Source organism: Salvelinus sp. IW2-2015, unplaced genomic scaffold, assembly GCF_002910315.2.
Source record: "Salvelinus sp. IW2-2015 unplaced genomic scaffold, ASM291031v2 Un_scaffold3299, whole genome shotgun sequence".
NCBI lineage: Eukaryota > Metazoa > Chordata > Actinopteri > Salmoniformes > Salmonidae > Salvelinus > Salvelinus sp. IW2-2015.
In genome coordinates, this window is record NW_019944583.1 from 68019 (window position 1) to 76196 (window position 8178).

Below are 8178 nucleotides of genomic sequence, written 5' to 3' on the forward strand. Positions count from 1 at the left end.
CGTTTGGCTTACTGTACGAGCTCCCAAGTAATGAGCCTGTATAATAAATGATAGTTGACCTCTCTAAAGCCCTCATCCTTGACATTAATCGTTAGACGGCGAGATCGCGTCGGAAGGGAAGGAAAAGGGTCAACGTGGCTACTGAGGTGCAGCGTAATGCAGACGACACAGAAACCGAAAGTAGAGTTATAAATGTTTTTATTGTGACGGCTGTGTCGCTGGATCAAATACAGTGGGGTTGAATGTATTGCTTCTATGTCCAAAGGTGCAGCAAGTAATTCGCCTAGGCAGAGTCACATTGTTTAGTCTCACTGTGTTTCCCATACGCCATTATTGATCCCTGGAATCATCTCAAAGCGAATGCCATTACTTAAATCCCCTTGTAGCCAGGTGCTTCATCTCAGTAGACTCAGAGTGTTTCATTCATATTCTGGATGTGTGTTATTGGAATTTGGATTGAGTGCTGGTGCAGTTAGGATGTTAGAGGTCTACTAGTGCCTGATAGCTCTGGGAACTGGGAAACTCCGCTGTTTTTCTGCCTGTGGTTGTGAACCTTATTTTCTCTGAGTGGAGACCACACACACACAACACAGCCACAACACACCACACCAACACACAACACACACACACACACACACACAACACACCACACACACACCACACACAGCACACCACACACCCACACACACACACACCACAACACAACACACACACCACGACCACACACAGCAAGTTGGGGTTCCGCAGCTAATCACATTCTGTTAGCAGGGGAGACAGGTTGGCTCAGACAGGAGCGCTGGCGCATCAGAACGCCCGCAAAGCTCTCAAGGACACAAACACACACACTCTTTCTCTCACAAACACACACACACGCACATGTAACCGATGTGAAATGGCTAGCTAGTTAGCGGTGGTGCGCGCTAATAGCGTTTCAATCGGTGACGTCACTCGCTCTGAGACCTTGAAGTAGTTGTTGCCCTTGCTCTGCAAGGGCCGCGGCTTTTGTGGAGCGATGGGTAACGATGCTTCGAGGGTGGCTGTTGACGATGTGTGCAGAGGGTCCCTGGTTCGAGCCCAGGGAGGGGTGAGGAGAGGGAAGGAAGCTATACTGTTACACACACACACACACACAGATACACACAACGTGGAGGTACAAACTCATGGACAAGGCAATGCATCCCCATTATTAGACAGACAAGGTCAAAAAAAGAACACACCATATGCAGTCAAGGGCAGGGCAGTACTGTTCACAGACAGACACACACCAGTGTCTCCCATGTATTCATTTAGCAGCAGCGCATCGCCGCTGGTCAATTGTTGCCGCCACATTAAGGAATTTAAAAATAAATGTTTTACCTATATATTTTCTAATAATATAATATTTTAGAACTAAAAATCACAAAAATAAAAGCTAAATCAATGACACCAATATAATCAAACAATGAACTTAGGGGTAGTTTTTGCATGTCTGCATTACCTACCAGACACATAGGATACATGCTCAGGGGCCCTGATTGGGGTCCCATTGATTTTGTTTTAATGTTTGAGCATAAGAACACAGAATTAGCCATGGCAAAGAGTAGAATTGCAGGAAATTAGCTTTCACGCTGCAAAATATTCTGTCAGCTCTGTTGAAAAATGTATCCAATTGCAGGAACATTTTTGGTCCAGAAAAAACCTTGCTCATTGCTAATAGCACAACTGCCTCATAATATGGTATGCTAATAGCATGATGTTGTCACTGTGATTCCATTGTTATCTTGACCTCTACAAGCTACTTACTGCTCTGGGCAGGACCACCTTAGGTGTTAGATATCAAATCCAGAGGGAGGCCTATTGTATTGCAGCAGATGTGTACATTAATGATCTGCAGAATTCCCTACTGAATGACCTCAAACCCTGTACATCTAATTACCTATCACAATTTGATACACTGATTTCTGCTACAAGGACTATCATTCAGACACTATTAGTTACACAATATAATCTGTTTAACCATTCAGTATTGTGTGTGTTGTGTGTGTGTGTTTGGTGGTGTGTGGTGTGTGTGTTGTGTGTGTGTGTGTGTGTGTGTGTGTGTGTGTGTCGCGGTGGTCAGCACTCCAGAACCAGGAATAGTGTGAAGACGCTAGCTGAAAAAGAACGGAGAAGGAGCTGAACGTGCGTGTGAGTGACGCTCTGGGAAGCAGGAGACCCTCTGCAGCGACAGCGCTCCTGGTGGAGAGGAGAGACTTCAAGTACCCAACGAGGAGGAGTTATCATCCAGCAGCTCCAGTCAGTAACTCACCTGATCACGGATCATTCCTTGATTAAGATTGTTTGTTGAATGACTGGTTAACTAACTGATTGACTGATTGACTGACTGACTAACTGACTGATTGAACAAGAAAAAAAAATCTATTCACATGATTATTATTATTGTTATTTTTTGTAGCGTCATTAAGAATCATTGAGGTTCTAAGGAAGCTCCTAATGATAATAATATGGTGTACTAAGGACAGTAACTACAGGCCGTCCTACTGGCAGCAAAAAATCCCCAATCGTTAACTCCAGACACTGCCTGCTTAGCAGACTGTGTTAACTTATATATCGAGTGGCATTGTTGAATGAATCATTTGCCTCGTTAGATCATTCACTGTTAATCTGTATTAACCGTTGCTAATAGCCATTTTATTTTCATTTAATATATTCATTACCATTTTGATTGGCCGTATGGCTTCAGGCTGATTTAACTTGAACATCATTAAGTTGGATTTTCATTAGTGGTTTTGCTTCGTCAGCTTGTGTGTGTGTGTGTGATGATGTTAGTGTGTGTGCTGTGTGATGTGTGTGTGTGTGTGTGTGTGGTGTGTGTTGTGTGTGTGTGTGTGGTGTGTGTGTGTAGTGTGTGTGTGTGTGTGTTGTGTTGTGGGGGTGCCAGCGTCGTGTGTACATGTGTGTTCCGTAGATGTGTGTATGTCCTCCATCGGTCTGTGGTCTCTCGCTTCGACACACACACCACAGGTGTTCTCTCAGTAGGTAGAACATACAGTCTTCATAAACATGAACGTTTTCATGTTAACTGTGAAGGCCTTGTTGTGACACGTCTCTCTGTGTTTGTCCTCCACGCTGACCTGAGAACAAGTCAGTGGAGGATACCAGAAGGGTTTCGTCTGTCAATCAAACATGGTGACGGTTCAGGAGCTGGAGGGAGAAGGCCTCACTTCTTGAGGAAACTAGGGAGGAGACAACTCACAGGAGCTCAAGAGTAAGTCACTCACTGATACAACTGATCACTCACAGTACCACACGACACGGTCTGATACACTGATCATCACAGACACACTGACAGGGTCTGCATACACTGATCACTCACAGACACACTGACACGGTCTGATACACCTGATCACTCACAGACACACTGACAAGGTTTGATACACTATCACCAGCACCACTGACAGGGTCTCACACAGGAGCTGTTAACGAGCTCGTTAATAATGGCCGCGAACGGAGCAAATGGAATGGCATTCAAACGCCTGGCAAACCATGTGTGATTGTATTTGATAACCATTCCCACTAATTCCGTTCGCAGCCCATTACCACGAGCCTGTTCTCCCAATTAAGGGGACACCAACCTCCTGTGACGTCCTGCTACACTTGAGTCACTTCCAGGCACACTGACACGGTCTGATACACTGATCACTCACAGGCCACCACTGAGCACGGTCTGATACCACTGATTCACTCACAGGCAACTGACATGGTCTCATACAGCTCATCACTCACAGGACCACACTGTAGGCACTGACTAGATAGTTCCAATCACAGACACACATCAGTCTAAACATCCAGACATCAACAATCACCGCTCTCAGAATCAGACTCCCGTTGTAACCCTGAGATGTGAAGATAGTAGTTGTCCCCTCTCTCTCCTGTCCCCCTCCAGTCCCAGTTTCCCCAGTCTGCAGAGTAAGGATGTAAGTGTCCCCTCTCTTCCCTGGCCCCTCAGACCAGTTTCCCAGTCCTGCCAGAGTAACGATGTAGGTCCCACTCTCTCTCCCTGCTCCCCTTCCAGACCAGTTTCCCGTCTTTCAGAGTATAGATGTAGTGTCCCCTCTCTCTCCTGTCTCCTTCCGGAGTCCAGTTTCCCCAGTCTGCGAGAGTAAGGATGTAGTGTCCCTCTCTCTCCCTGTCCCCCCTCCAGACCCAGTTCCCCAGTCTGCAGAGTAGATGCAGTGTCCCCTCTCTCTCCATGTCCCCTCCAGACCAGTTTCGCCAGTCTTCAGAGTAAGAATGTATGTCCCCTCTCTCTCCCTGTCTCCCTCCAACCAGTTTCCCAGTCCTCAGAGTAAGATGTAGGTGTCCCCTCTCTCCTCCCTGTCTCCCTCCAGACCAGTTCCCCAGTCTTAGAGTAAGATGTAGTGTCCCCTCTCTCTCATGTCTCCCTCCAGACCAGTTTACCCATCTTCAGAGTAAGATGTAAGTGTCCCCCTCTCTCTCCACTGTCTCCCTCCAGACCAGTTTCCCAGTCTTTCAGAGTAAGATGTAGTGTTCCCCTCTCTCAGTCCCTGTGCATCCTCCAGACCAGTTCCCCAGTTCGCAGAGTAAGATGTAATGTCCCCTCTCTCTCCCTGACTCCTCCAGACCAGTTCCCAGTCTGGCAGAGTAAAGATGTAGTGTCCCCTCTCTCTCCCGTCTCCCTCCAGACCAGTTCCCCAGTCTGCAGAGTAAGATGTATGTTCCGCCCCCCCCGCTCTCTCTCCCTGTCTCCCTCCAGACCAGTTCCCCAGTCTGCAGAGTAAGATGTAGTGTCCCCTCGTCTTCCCTGTCTCCCTCCAGACCAGTTTCCCAGTCTGCAGAGTAAAGTATGTAGTGTCCCCTCTCTTCTCCATGTTCCCTCCAGACCAGTTTTCCCCAGTCTGCAGAGTAGATGTAGTGTCCCCTCTCTCTCCTTGTCTCCCTCCAGGACAGTTCCCCAGTCTGCAGTGTAGATGTAGTGTCCCCTCTCTCTCCATGTCTCCCTCCAAGACCAGTTCCCAGTCTGCAGAGTAAATGTAGTGTCCCCTCTCTCTCGCATGTCTCCGCTCCAGACCGTTCCCCAGTCTGCCAGATAGTAAGATGTAGTTGTCCCTCTCTATCCCATGTTCCCTCCAGACCAGTTCTCCCAGTCTGCAGAGTAAGACTGTATGTCCCCTCTCTCTCAATGTCTCCTCCAGACCAAGTTCCCAGTCTTGCAGAGTAAGATGTAGTGTTCCCCTCCTCTCTCCATGTTCTCCTCCAGACCAGTTCCCCAGTCTAGCCAGGAGTAAAGAATGTAGTGTCCCCTCTCTTCTCCTGTCCTCCTCCAGACCAGTTCCCCAGTCTGCAGAGTAAGATGTAGTGTCCCCTCTCTCTCCATGTCTCCGACTCCAGACCGTTTCCCCAGTCTGCAGAGTAAGATGTAGTGTCCCATCTCTCTCCTGTCTCCTCCAGACCAGTTCCCCAGTGCAGATAAGATGTAAGTGTCCCCTCTCTCTCCCTGCTCTCCTCCATACCAAAGTTTCCGCAGTCTGCAGAGTAAGATTAGTGTCCCCTCTTCTCTCCATGTACTCCCTCGCAGACCAGTTCCCCAGTCTCGCAGAGTAGATGTGTGTCCCTCTCTCCTCCCTGTCCCCCTCCCAGACCAGTTTCCCAGTCTGCAGAGTAAGATGTAGTGTCCCCCTCTCTCCCCTGTCTCCCTCCAGACCAGTTCACCCAGTCTGCAGAAGTAAGATGCGGTGGTGTTGCAGGTGGAGCGTGGAGGCTGTCAAGTTCCTGGAAGGAGGAGGCCACCACAGACTGGACGCACTGCTTGAAACGCTGCAAAGAGCGTCACTGACACACTGACGACCTGCATCGCACCGCCCAGCGGTACGACCCAACACACTGACCATGCCGAGACACCAATATGCCGCGCAGGTCGGACAACACGACCGCATGCCAGGCACCCACTGACCGCCATGCGGCAGGTAGACCCAACCAACACACTGACCGCCATGCGCAGGTACGACCCAACACACTGACCGCCATGCACAGGTACGACCCAACACACTGACCGCCATGCACAGGTACGAGCCAACACACTGACCGCCATGCACAGGTACGAGCCAACACACTGACCGCCATGCACAGGTACGACCCAACACACTGACCAGTGACCACCTTTCGCAGGTAGGCTTCAGCCCACCACACACTGACCATCATTGAAACATCGACACTGATCCAACATCACAGGAACATGAACGATCTGTAACTCAGAGCCTGCATTGTCTAGCCACAGCCCACCAGCACTGACCACATAATGGCCGATATACAGACGTTACTGGCATCGCCTGACATTGGCTGTGTTTGTGTGGTCAGGCAAGTGAACGAGGGCGTATGGAAGAAGCAGGAGGACTTCCCCAAGCACAGCAGTGAGGACTTCCGTAAGAGTTCTGACTTTGACATGCCCACCAGCCCCCCTCTCAACCTCAGTGACCTGAGGGGCGGCAGCAGCCTGTCAAACTGGAGCCCCCACTCCAGCCACAGCCATAGTCACAGTCACGGTCATGCACACAGCCACCCCTCCTCTGGCCCTCACAGGGACAATCATCCCCCTGTGCCTCACAAGGGCCGGGCCCTGGAAGAGCTGGCCAACCGCGCTGCCGCTGATAAGGCTGTGTCTGTGGAGGTTCGACTGGTAAGGAACCCTTCAATACTCCATTCTAGTATTTAATCTGTAGTTGTCCTAGTGTTGCATTGGTATGATGATACAATATGTATAGGTTTTGGAGGAGAGTGTGCGTAGGCATGAGTGAGTCTACAAGTGTGGATGTCTGCACATGTGTGAGTGAGTGTCAGTGGGTTCTGCTGAGGGGAGGACGGCTCATAATAAGAGCTGGAACGGAGCGAATGGAATGGTATCAAACACACGGAGACACATGTTTGATGTGTTTGATACCATTCCACTGATTCCGCTCCAGTCATTACCACAAGCCCGTCCTCCCCAATTAAGGTGCCACCAACCTCCTGTGGTGAGTGTGTGTGTCTGCGTGTGTATACAATATCCCTCACTGTGCTATATCTCTCTATGGTTCCCGCTCCCCAGGCAGCGGAGCGGGACTGGGAGGAGAAGCGGGCCAGTCTGACCCAGTACAGTGCTCAAGACATCAACCGTCTGCTGGAGGAGACCCAGGCTGAGCTGATGAAGGCCATCCCAGACCTGGACTTTGCCGCCAAGCAGATCAACAAGCCCTCCTCCAACACACCCTCCCAGTCTCAGACCCCCCAGAGTGGGGGAGGGACCCCAGAGCAKCGCCCTACCAAGCCCCAGCACGCCACACACAAGCTCTCGGGGAAGGAACCTGGCTCCAGACGTGGTTCTGGTAAGGATACAGCAGACCTCTCCTTACCCAACAGAGGGAGCAGTAGACCGGTTTTGATGTACTGATGGGCAGCAGTGTTTTGTCACATACTCAGCTCATGAATGTGTCGGTGTCGGCTGTGGTGCCAGTATGAAGGTACTCTGTCCGGTTCTCTAACGGGTGCCCATGGTACTGCCCTGCCTGCCACAGATGCAGAGCAGCTGACAGTGACTCGCTATCGTACAGAGAAGCCCTCGAAGTCGCCCCCTCCCCCGCCACCTCGACGCAGCTTCCCATCATCCCCGGCTGGCCTGATCACCCGCAGTGGAGAAACCCTTATCCCCGGCAAGAGCATGAAGGTGACAGAGCATGAGGCATGGATGTATATTCACACACACACACACACATACATACACACGCACCTCCTGCCTAGTTTCTGATCTCCACTATGTATGTGTGTAAAAGTCGGAGGCGGAGGAGGGAGAAGCACAGAAGCCCCATGTGAAGCTGCGACGGACGGTGTCTGAAAACCCGCGTCCTGCGTCCACCCCTCCCACCATCGTCTCTGGAGACAAGGAAGAGGGAGAGGAGGACAAGATCGCTGCTGAACTGGAGGTACTGGTATACCAGCTTCAGAAATAGTGGATTAATAGTGTTTGCAGAGTTTATATAGTATTCGTAGAAGTGGTCCCTGAAGGATTTTAGGTAAGGGTGGACGGAATGGGAAATGTTACTGAAAAACGACACTTCCTCCGCTTCCCTAATTTTGCCGAGAGCTTGTAGCTACACACACACACACACACACACACACACACACACACACACACACACACACACA

At 50.3% G+C, this 8178-nt stretch overlaps 1 pseudogene; it reads left to right on the plus strand.

The window, feature by feature from the left end:
- LOC112075632 (SRC kinase signaling inhibitor 1-like) overlaps nt 1–8147 on the plus strand; it is a 46118-nt pseudogene extending 37971 nt beyond the window's left edge.
- The last annotated feature ends 31 nt before the right edge of the window (nt 8148–8178 follow it).